The sequence below is a fragment of the Lutra lutra genome, chromosome 11 (assembly GCF_902655055.1).
Source record: "Lutra lutra chromosome 11, mLutLut1.2, whole genome shotgun sequence".
Classification (NCBI taxonomy): Eukaryota; Metazoa; Chordata; class Mammalia; order Carnivora; family Mustelidae; genus Lutra; species Lutra lutra.
Window position 1 is genome coordinate 107014332 of NC_062288.1, and position 12657 is coordinate 107026988.

A 12657-nucleotide genomic window follows, 5' to 3' on the forward strand; every position below is an offset into this window, starting at 1 on the left:
ACAGAGAGATCATCTTAGATTAGCCAGGTGGGTGAAACCTACCCAAATAACCTTTAAAAGTAGAGAACTTTCCCCAGCTGAAGTCAGAGAGAAGCAGCAGAAGGGTATATATCAGAGAGGAACTCAACCCACTTTTGCTAGAAGGGGTCATATGAAAAACATAAAGGTGGGCAGCCTCTAGGGCAAAGACCAGCACCTGGCAAGGAAATGGGCTTCAGTCTTACAACCACAACCAACCAAATTCAGCCAATAACATGAATGATCCTGGAAGTAAATTATTCCCCAGAGCCTCCAATAAGGAATGCAACCTCATGAAAAACCTTCATTTCAGCTTCCCCCACCCCCACAAAAAGAACATCAGTTTAATAAGACCTTACAAGGAGAAAATTTTAAACTGAGATTATGATAGCCCTTTCATGCATCCATCTGTAAAACGCGTGTTTCTCAGTGGGACTCGCTCCTGTCTAGTACTCTGCCAGAACCTCCAGTCACTTGCCCCCCACATCTGTACCCTGCACTCCCACCCTCCCAGCAGCACCCTCATTGCAGGACTCATATATGCTGAATTGCTATGCTTCAGTGCCTACGTTTTCTTGAAAACTCAGTTGTTTTAGGTGGCAGGGTATACACAATCTCTCTTACTCCTCTTCGCTGGACTATATGTAGCTTTTCAACTTGAATACTGATTTTCTTACTTCATACCTGAGCCTTAGTTTTTGATAAAACAATGAACACAGGGAATGCTCTGGGCATAAAACGCCACAGCAGTTCACTCTTTCTTTACTTACTGTCCTCGTGGATTTGTCAATCTTTAAACAGCTGTTTTTAACCTGTAGTTACCCGCTGTTTGGGAGTCGGCTTCCCAAATACTTACTGGTGTTCTTGCCCCTTTTTAATTGCTTCAACACAACTCAATGAAGCCTAAACCTCATTCCTATGTCTTCGTTCTCACTTACTCAACGAAATTGTTCCCTATTATAAAATATCCATTCTCTTTACTCTCTTGCCCTAAATTCCTAAAATATAATTGCTCCAGTACACATTCCACAGTGGACCTCTAGGATACCTCACAAAACCATCAAGTTTATTCTTTTTTCTCCCTTTTCTATACCCTGCTCATTATATTCTTTGATACATTTAGAAAGTATACCGTAATCAAATGAGAGTGTCCTAAGGGCGCCTGGGTGGCTCAGTCAGTAAGTGTCTCCCTTCAGCTCAGGTCATGATCCCAGGGTCCTGGGACCAAGTCCCACATTGTGCTCGCTGCTCAGCAGGGAGTCTGCTTCTCCCTCTGCCTGCCACTGCCCCGCCTGTGTGCTCTCTCTTGCTCTCACTCAGTAAATAAATTTAAAAAAATTTTTTTAAAAAGACAGTGTCCTAAAAACATCTTAAATATAATGAAATCATTGCAAAGCCTCTGTTTATTAAGCTCCTATTGTACCTGCTATTTTCAATTTACACTCTGAAAGGAAAAAAATAAATCACTTAAGGTAAAAAAGTACTAGTTTTAGATCTTCTCAAAGAATTGCTTTATACTAAAAGGACCTCTCTTCTTGTTTCTAATGGTCTAAATAAAGATGTCTTTAACAAAATACTTAAGCAGGATAGACTACATTTGTAAGATTCTGAAATTAAGATTCGTTCAAAATAAGCAAAAGTTCACTTTTATTTTAATGCACCAAGAATAAAAGGAAACACAGAATTTTGGAGCAGAAAAGAACTTGGAAATCCCTTGTTTAATTCACTCAGAAACCAAACTCCTTTTTTAAAAGAGGTTAAATAAATGCCACACAAATTCCGTAACTTACAAATGACAGACAAGGGATTAGATTCAAGATCTCTTGCTCTTTTAGAGAGCAAGATCCGACTCTATGGATCTCACACTTAACATTCTGGATGAAAAAAGCACAATATTTTGAATTTTGCTAATATCTGCTACAAAAAGCAATCAGCTTAATAAGATTTTACTAAAGGAAATGTTTAAACTGAGAATATGACAGCTTAGTAATTCTATCCATCTGTGTAAAACAAAATTAGTCAAGCTTCTGATCAGTTTGTGAAACACTGAAACAGAATTCAGCACTGCTACGTGTGTTTATATGTGAGCACATGTAAACCCAAGCCTTCTGAAAACACCAACTATGGGAAGGTTTTAACAAATCCAACTTCGATAAAACATTGATTGTACTATATGTACTTTGTGTGCTATAATGTCCTGTAACAAAACAAAGCATTCATACTATTCATGATGTAAAAGGTCTAAAAGTCCTGATGGCAGATGTCTGAGTGGGCGGTACTTTATGTCTGACTTTCTGTCGGACTAGCCTAAGTTTGCATCTATCAGTTGTATATGAGCAAGAAAAGGAACTGCAACTCTGTTTCCTCATGTATAAAACAGGCTATAACTTAACTCATAGGCTCTCAGAAAGAACAGAAGAGAAATAACATACCAAATACTAAACAAATGTCAGTGCCTCCTGCCAGCCATCTCAAAATAATGCAAATGCTCCAAACAATTGAAAAATTCTAATGCACACCAGCAATGTGACCAGATAAAGACAAGAAAGTGAGTTACAACTAAAATTAGCTCTCAACCATTCCCAAAGAAGTATTCTCATTAGGGGCATCTGGGTGGCTCAGTCAGTTAAGCATCTGCCTTTGGCTCAGGTCATGATCCCTGGGTCCTGGGATAGAAACCAGTCTCTTTGGGCTCCCTGCTCAGCAGGGAGCCTGCTTCTCCCTCTCTCTCTGCCCCTCTCCCAGCTCATGCTCTCTCATGCTCGCACTCTCAAATAAATAAAATCTTTTTAAAATTAAAAAAAAAAAGATTCTCATTAATTATACCCCAAAAAGCTCACAAAACAAAAACCTATATATACATGATATTAAAAATATATGAAAACAACAATGACCAATAATAGATACAGAAAGTAAACTGCAAAGAATTACATAAATTACCAACAAGGTGAATATACTAAAATTATGGATGATTTTCTTCCTACTTTTCTACATATTTTAAGTTTTCTATAAGGAGCAAACAAAGACCCTTTAAAAAAGTGAAACATGTTTAAACCTCCTTGTAAAACTCAAAACTCTCCAAATCCCTGTTTGGTAATGTCCCAACAAAATGTTGGGCTTCCCCTAGGCCATGCCACTCACTGTATCCACCAGCCTCACTGGCTGCACAGTTCAACTCCCAGCTTCAGCCGAATTACACATCACCACCGAGCAGGGAGCTCAGACCACGCTCTAACAGCTGCCACCAAGAATATAAACCCCTGGAGGCTTAAACTCCACTAACTTTTATACTGGGGGAAACTTTATAAGTTTTTGTAATTTGAAACAACTATCATTCGTAGCACAGAAGCGGACTTTTTTATTGTTATTGAGCTATAAATACACATACTTCAAGAATTCGTCCTTCTAATCATTCCCCTTTCATTCAGGGAAAGCTACAAATTTTTCTCTGAGAATCAAAAGTTAAGAAATAAGACTCTGCCTTGGGCAAAAGCTCACAAATCAGAAGAAGTATCTGTCCTGACTTACCCACACACTTAAAACGAAGACAGTTATGAAAAGCTGGAGAAATCTCTATCAATAGATATGAAGAAGCAGCAATGTCGGCAGAACAAGTGAAGAAAATGGTGCGTATGATTACAAAGATTCTGAACACCAACTCGGTTAGTTTGGCATGAAATCAGATGCCTACACTTTTACATGCTGAACTTCATATACACGTAATATGTGTAAATATGTGTATATAAGTATGCTATATATGTGTGTATATATAATACATACGTGTATGTATATATAATTTTATAATTTCTTTTATTTTCCCCAAACTGTCCCTTTTCCAGGAGATTCAACGTTAGTACTAAAGGTTTTGACAACCACAACTGTAGAAAGGGATATAATGGAATACAGAACCTCCACTGTATTTATTTTTGCAAGAAATATTCATTTAACACAAAGAATTTGAGAGTTGATGGTCTTATCTAAACAGGATAATCATCTACATAAATAACCAGTTTTTATTCAAAGACTAAATAAGTAAATGCAAAAAATTAAGTTTATTTACCAGAGTATATAAATGTGAAAGTCTCAGACTTAGTTTATGCTAATTTAATTATTAAATCTACAACATATAAGTTGAAGTTACTTTGAGAAAAACACCTAATATAGAGAAAAATAATACATCTAACATTCCCAAGTAGTAATTATATTCTTGACAATTTTGTAAGACTTAATAAGTTTCCAGCATTTTACAAACATACATCAGACATGCATACATAAATACCCCTTGAGAATTATTCTATAATTTTGATAAAACTTTCCCAATTTTAAATTAGGACTAATATATATAATATAATTTATTATATATGACTACATATTAATTTATAAAATAAAAATATTAATCAAATTTCTCTAGTCAAAAGGCTAAAATTACTTCAATATAGCTAAATTATATCAATATAACCAAAAAATTCAAAAACCTCATAGTTTGTCTAAATCAGTATCAGTGACAACCTTTTTGAAAGATCTCTTATGTCTATTCCCCAAAGATGTACCTAAACTTAAACAAAGGTTATTTACTAATCCTAGAAGACTTCATTTCAAACCAAACCAAACAGAACTGCCGGATCATCACAGGATGCATTAACTTCTAGCTCCATCTGCTGGAGTACAAAATATTCCAAAGTCCACCATAGAATACTATGAAGCAAATGATTGAGCTATTACTTTCCATCATCTAGGTCAAAAATTTCATGAATTTAAAACAGAAAATTAATTAGAGTTTAGCCATATTCAGTACATTTCCAAAATAACAAATCTAAAGTTAAAATCAGTATTTCAGTGGGATTGAGGATCTAATGCAGTTGTGAAAAAGTGAGTTATATAATTAAAAAATTCTACCAAGAAAGCAGAAGCTTTAGAGAAAGACAAGTCTGCTTTTGAACAGTAAGTATTGTGTGAACCTCAGAATTAGAACAGCTTCTATTAGAAGAAAAACAAAAATAAAGAACAATTTTAGCAATGAGTTGTGAAACTTTTTATCTTGATATAACTTTTTTCTTATAACAAAAAAGCAATGTCTGTTATAGAAATATTATACAATACAATCACCAAAAAAAATTTTGTATTCTGTAATTAATTCTACCACCCAGAGAAAATATGTTTTTCAACATCTTTCTCTAATGGCCAAAAAAGCACTCCACTGTTAGGATCTACCAAAATTCAATTAAGTAAATTTCTTACTTTGACAGTTAGATTGTGCTTTATTTTTAATATTAAAAATAATACCTCTATTAATATCCAGTAACTATGGTAATAAGTGACTATTAAGACCAATTAATTAGAAACTACTGGTAAAATTAAATAATGATATATTAAACTTTATGAAGGACTGATTTTGATTTAATATCTATACATAAGTAGATGTAATATTTTTCTTTTTAAGTTTGATTGCTTATAATCCAGAAGTCTGACTTTTTTTAATCTTCTGTGGGAACTGAAAATTGATAAAGATGGATTTTGTATTGTTCCTTCATGATACCCACAAAAGCATACTGTCTATTCCTGTTGAAAAATCAAAGTAAAATATCCACGCCTTAAAAAGACTAGTCAGGTTCATGGTGGCTATCTCTTAACAACTAAATGTCAACCAGGCAATCATGTTATAAATTTGTGTCTCCGTCTGTTTCATAAGGAAGTAGGGACAGCTTAGCAAACATTGCCCCCAGTGGGGGGATACCTCAAAGAACTAAAGAATTATTTCCTGACCATTTAAGGCTACAAATGAACGCCGTTATTCTCCTACCCTCCAAAGATTTACTCCTGTTTAGTTTTTAACTTTAATCTCACATTACGTGAAATTACCATTGAAAGGGAGTAATTCAATGCATTTAGTACATTCACAAGTCACCATCTCATTCCAAGACATGTCTATCACCCAGAGAAGAAGAAAATCCCGTGTATCAGTTTTTTAACCTGTGAAACTAATTTCGTATTTTTCTAAGTTTTTAACAAGATACAAAGAAAGTGAATACAAATAGATGCTTTCTTTTTCTGTCCATTTTTCACCCTTTTCCAATTTTAACAATAAAAGTGACAATACACATTTTAGTTACCATTTGAATTTGTCATCTCTGCTCTCTTTGTACCATCCTAGAATAGCTACAGTTGTTGGCCATGTCATACCCACACTAAGTGAACGATGGGACGCAGCTCAGCTGCATCTGGCTGACAGACACTGGGCTGAAACTGCCCATGACCAGAGGATTACCATTCTGCCTCATTCCAGCTCCGACAGCATTTTTGTACATCACATTTTTCAAGCTGTTTTAATAATTTTCTACTGTAGACAGAGATACATCTTGTTACATGATACAGATTTAGAACTAAGAGTAATATTTTATTTATTTACATTACTAAATTCTGGCCCACAGAAGTGAAGTGGCATTCTACCGTTATCTGGTTAACATGTGACATCTTAAATCCATGTGCCCAAAATCCAGACACTGTATGTAATTCAAACTAAATCTTTTTAAACATACTAAAGCATTATCAACACTCATATTGGCCTAATCCATGTGATTTACACACTAAGGCACAAGCGATCAAAGCCATCCATACTGACAATTTTATAGGTAAGTCATTCTATTTCTTTTCAAATTAAGTTCTTTTTTTAACCAAGGTATTGCTAATGACACAATAAATAACTTTTATTCACTGAATGATGAATCTTTACTGGAAAATTTCAGTGTGAAAGTACTGGAGCAATGATCCATGGGAGATAAAGATAATTTCAGACATATTCTGAGACCTCAAAGAATTTGGCATAAATTCACGAAAGGCTTAACCAAGAAGACAAATAACAACTCAAGAAAATCTCCTAAGTTTTACAAAATGTTAAATGACTGACGAGTGTGGATGATGTAACTACACTGGGGTGAAGGAAACCCTGAGACTTTCCAAGGACTACTAAACACTGGCTCTGACCTGACACTAAATCTAGGAGACCCAAAACACCACTGTGGCCCACCAGTCAGAGGAAGGGCTTATGGAGGTCAGCCGGTCAACGGAGTATTAGCTCAGGTCTCACAGATGTCCCAGTGGGTTTGCAAACCCGGTCTATGGTCACATGCCCAGTGCCAGAATGCACACGTAACAGATATACTTCACAGCTGACAGAATCCCTACTCTGGTCCCCTGACCTGTGTAGTAAGGGCTCCTACAGTGGGAAACACCAAGTGGAAGCTTCCAGAATTGCCTCTAACTAGGAAAATAGTAAACCAAAAGTCACGCCACATCCCCAAAAGAAATGCAGAGATTAGTGCCACCATCAAGGGTTAGAAAGACACAAAAGTGGTGACTCCCACATCCCCAGAACAGACCTTAGGACAATGACAGTGGATTACTATAAGCCTCACTCGATGGGGACCCCCCACTGTTGCTGTTGTTCCAGCTGCTGTTCCAGATGTGGTTTCAATGCTTGAGTAAATTAACACACTGGTACCTGGTGTGTGACTCCTGGCCTCTGTCTCCATCTCTGTCCCTAAGACCCACGGCAAGAAGTTTACTTGCAGCTGCAAGGCCAGCAAAGCCCCCTCAGTGTATACCCTCAGGGCCCTCCACCCCTTCAGTCCTGTATTGCAATTTAATTTGCAGGAATTCTGATGGCCTCTCCCTTCCACAAAATGTCACAGGGGCCTATTCTAATGATGACATTGTGCTGAGTGGATCCCGTGAGTGAGAAGTAGCAAGTATCTAGACTTACTGGTAAGACATTTTCATGTCAGAGGCGCAGAATCAATCGCAGGATAATTCAGGGGCCTTCCTTCCATGTCAGTGAAAGTTCTAGGGGTCTAGTGGTGTGGGGCACATGGAGAGCTCTCTTATCAGGAGAAGGGTGAGTTGTTGAATCTGGCTCTTCCTACAACCAAGAGAGGAACAACTGTCCATGGGCTTCTTGGGATTTTACAGGTAACAAATTCCTCATAGACCCCCTCTGGGTGTGTTAGTCCAGCTCATTTACCAAGTGACGCCCAGAGCTGCCAGTGTACGGTGGGGTCCAGAACAAAAGAAGGTTCTGTGACAAGTATAGGCTGCTGTGCAAGCTGCTCTCCTCCTCGGGTCACCGGGTCCACAAATCCACTGGTGCCTTAAGTGTCCATGGCAGACAGGGATGCTGCTTGGAGCCTTTGACAGGCACTAGAGACAGATCACGGCACAGGCCCTTAGGACTTTAGAGCAAAGCCCTACAGCACTACAGCCCCTGCCCCTCTGGGACATACATGAAGGACAGCCCTGCACAGATAACCAGTCTCTTTTAAGAAACAGATCTTGGCCTGTTACTGGGCCTTAAAAGAGATTGAACACTTCATCATGAGCCACCAAGTTACCATGTGCCTGGAGCTGCCCATTATGAACAGGGTGTTTGTTATCTGACCCACCGAGCCGTAACATCAGACGTGCAGCAGCACTCCGCCACCCAACAGAAGTGGCACGGACATGATCCAGCGCAAGCAGGCCCTGAAGGTACAAGTAAGTCACATGAACAAGTGGGCCAAATGCCCGTGGTCCCCACTCCGACTCTACTACTTCTCTCCCCCAACTTGCACCTGAGGCCTGATAGGGAGTTCCTTACAGTCAGCTGACAGAGAGAAAAGACTCCAGCCTGGTTTACAGATGGTTCTGCACGACAGCACCCAGAGTGGACGGCCGCAGCACTGGGGCCCTCTGAAACATCCCTGAAGGACAGCAGAGAAGGGACATCCTCCCGATGCTCCTGGCTGTTCACTTTGCTTGGGAGGAGAAATGGCCAGACATGTAATTATAAATTCATGCATTGTGTTCAGTGATGTGCCAGATGGTCAGGAAGAAACAACTAGAAAACTGGTAGCAAGGGAATTTGGGGCAGAGGTATACAGACAGAACTCTCTGAATGGGAAAAAAAAAATGTGAAGATATACGTGTCCCATGTGACTGCTCGTCAAAAGAGGACACTGGCAAAGGAGAAGTTTAATAATCAAGTGGATGGGGCGCCTGGGTGGCTCAGTGGGTTAAAGCCTCTGCCTTCAGCTCGAGTCATGATCCCGGGGTCCTGGGTTCGAGCCCCGCGTTGGGCTCTCTGCTCGGCAGGGAGCCTGCTTCCTCCTCTCTGTGCCTGCCTCTCTGCCTACTTGTGATCTCTGTCTGTCAAATAAATAAATAAATAATCTTAAAAAAATAATAATCAAGTGGATGGGACACCAGTCAGCCTCTTTCCCCAGCAGCCCTGTCCTGGTCCAATGGGCTCATCAACAAAGTGGCCATGATGGCAGGTGGAGGACAGGCGTGGGCTCAGCTATGTGCACCACTACACATCAGCCTCACCTGGCTACGGTTACCACTGCGCGCCTAACCAACACTGAGACCTCACTATGGCACCACTCCCAGGGGAGATTAACCAGCTACCTGGTGGTGGGTTCAGTGAAATGGGCCTCTCCCATCATGGAGAGGGCAACATTTTGTCCTTACTGGAACAGCCACTTACTCTGGCTACAGATGCACCCTGAACGCAGGGTGAGCTGCTGCCGAAGCTACTACCCGCGGACTTCCGGAGCACCTTGTCCACCGTCGCCACAGGAGTGCTTCTGGTCTAGGAAATACCTCACAGCAGAACAATGGGCCCATGCCCTTGGAACTCACTGCTTAAGCATGTTTCCCACCATCCTGAAGCAGCTGGTTCAACAGAATGCCCTTTTGAAGACTCAGTTATGGTATTAGCTAAGAGGTCCGACCTCGCAGGGCTGAAGAAAGGTACTCTCAGAAGTTGTATTCACCCTGAATCCATGTTCAATACATGGTGGTATTTCCCCATAGCCAGGGTTCCCAGGCCCAGGAATCAAGGGGCAGAAATGGAAGTGGTAGCACTGACTAGTATCCCTACTGACCCCTAGCAAACCTTCTGCATCCTGTTCCTATAACCTTAGAAACTAGTGCTGCTAGGCTAGAGGTTCTAGCTCCAAAGGGAGGAACACATCCACCAGGAGGCACAACAGTGATCCCACGGACCTGGAAGCTCAGACTGCTGCCCAGCACTCTATGGTCCTCCAGCCTCTCAACCAGCAAGGAAGGGAGTCCTGACCACCAAGCGGAACCTGGACTGCTCCTCCACAATGGAGATGAGGAAGAGTGTGTCTAGAAAACAGGACATGCCTCAGGGCATGTGTTAGTATCACCATAATTTGGGCCCATTAATGATTTTTTAAAAGCCAAGAAGCAAGCATGTCTAAGGCTGAAAAATCTTCAACCCAAGACAATCTTAGGAACTAAGAATCACTCCCTTGAATGTCACTGACAAGGTTAAAGAAAGCTACGAATTTAGAAGAGAAAGATAAATTTAAAGATTCATGAAATTCACTACATGCAGCAAAGGATACAGACCTACCAAAGATTCAGCAGAAACAAAGCCAGGGGTCATAAAACCCTCAAGAAAAATTTCCAAGGCTTACATCCCAGGCCTCCTGAAACCGATTCCTTAAGAGTACATTTAGAAGCAGTGACATCACTTAGAAGGTTCTTCCTCTAGTTCCCCGACTTTCAGATGATGTAGTTTACTGAAGTTCAAAATTATTGTTTATTACATTTTTATTCAACACATTTATTAGGCAATCACTATGTGGGAATCATTGCTCTAAGCCCTAATTTATAAACAAAATATTTGAGCTTACATGCACACTTTACATCATAATGAGAAAGACTATCAATAAAACAAATATATTTACTTCCAGAGTTAAGGCCTCCAAACATATGGCATGTCTTGTGTTAGTCGCTCTTACTTCCAGTCCATGAATAGGGTAAAAGAAATGACCTTGATTTAGAGTATGTGAAGGTCATTAAGTATAGTACGCTATTTCTACTCAGCGGAACTGGAAACAAAGGCCAGTTGACCTGTCATACTGGTTAGTCCAGCTTGAAATCACCTGCACTGCTGGTAAAAACACCTGGAGCCCAACCCTGCAAAACGTATGTGCCATAGTCCCTATAGCTTTACAGAAAGGCAGGGCCAAGCGGAACCATGCCAAACAGTCCTCCTCAAACATTTTAGACGATACATGTAAAAAATGTTTTCTAAATTATATATTACGCATGTATTTTTAATAACAAATAACATGTCATCTAAAAATAACTCACCAAAACATTCATAGCCTTTACTTTCCAGGTTGTTTCCTGCCTTTCATAGTAACAGCGGACTTTTCAGTAGAAGATTTATTTTTTGTATCAATTTCAGTTTGCTTATTTGAGTTTTTTTCAATTGCTCAGCAAAAAGTTGAGTAATTATTAAATTATTCATTTAATAATTAGTCCTAATATTGCTGAATTCACTTGGTCTTCAGAGCATCATGACTCCATTTGTTTCTACTTTCAAGCACAATAGAAACCACAAAGGCCAAATTCAAATATATGATTAAACTAAAATGTTAAAATTTTTCATGTCAATAAACAGTTTAAGCAGTATTAAAGGACATACGGGAAGAAAGTGTTTGCAATTAACCTGATAAACAACTGATGACTTAAAAAAAAAAAAAGCAGGTGGGAAAAGGAATGAAATCTTGCCATCTGCAACAACATGGACGGAGTGAGAATATCATGCAAGGAGAAATAAGGCACTCAGAGAAAGACAAAGACCCTGTGATTTCACTCATATGTGGAATTTAAGAAACAAAACAAATGCACAAGCGAACAAGAGTTGGGGGGCAAACCAGGAAACACAGGAAACAGACTCTTAACTATAGAGAACAAACTGGTGGTTCCCAGAGGGGAAGGAGTGGTCGGGGGATGAGTGAGACAGGTGATGGGGACGAAGAAGTAACACTTATCGTGATGAGCACCGGGTGGGGCATGGAGTGTTGAATCACTGTATCGTACACCTGAAACTAATATCATACTGTATGTTAACTAACGAGAATTAAAAATTTAATTAAAAAAAAAGAAAAAGGGGGAAAACACACTGTAAAAATGGGCAAAAGAAACACAGGTAGGCAATTTACTAAAAAAATAACTATGGTGGCTCAGACATTAAGTGTTTGCCTTCGGCTCGGGTCATGATCCCAGGTTCCCAGGATCGAGCCCCGCATCGGGCTCCCTGCTCAGCAGGAAGCCTGTTTCTCCCTCTCCAGTTCCCCCGTTTCTGTTCCCTCTCTCGCTGTGTGTCTCTCTGTCAAATAAATAAATAAAACCTTAAAAAAAAAAACAACTATGAATGACCTCCGAGTATGTTTTGTAAATGTTGTAAATGTCTACCATACTAGTAATTAAAGTAATGTACTTTTACAAGGAGAAATGTTTCACGTTTTTGAACTGGAATGATTGTTTTAAAGATTTATTTGGGGGTGGGGTAGAGAGAGAGAATCCAAGTAGGCTGCACCAAGCATGGAACCCGATGCTCAAGCTCCTGACCCTGAGACCATGACCTGAGCAGAAACCAAGAGTCGGACACTTAACTGACTGTGCCCCCAGGCACCCCTTGAATTGGCAGGTTTTAAGTACCGCCCACAGTTGATGAAGATGCATTCTGGGAAGAGGAGCCCCTCCCCCATCCCACCACTGAAAGTGAAACCACTAGTGGAATTCACACAGCTTTCTGGAATCAGAAAATATCTTCTCAAAACT

At 39.8% G+C, this 12657-nt stretch overlaps 1 protein-coding gene across 6 annotated transcripts in view; it reads right to left on the minus strand.

Moving 5' to 3' along the window:
- Positions 1–12657, minus strand: part of LMBR1 (limb development membrane protein 1) — a 157853-nt gene that overhangs the window by 97544 nt on the left and 47652 nt on the right. The window contains exon 1 of one of the 6 annotated variants that reach the window (XM_047694413.1): positions 7395–7582. The exons of the other annotated variants lie outside the window; for them this stretch is intronic. The gene's annotated coding sequence lies outside the window, so the exon portion shown is untranslated. Of the gene's footprint in view, positions 1–7394; positions 7583–12657 lie in introns of those variants that run through there. 6 annotated transcript variants of the gene reach the window in all.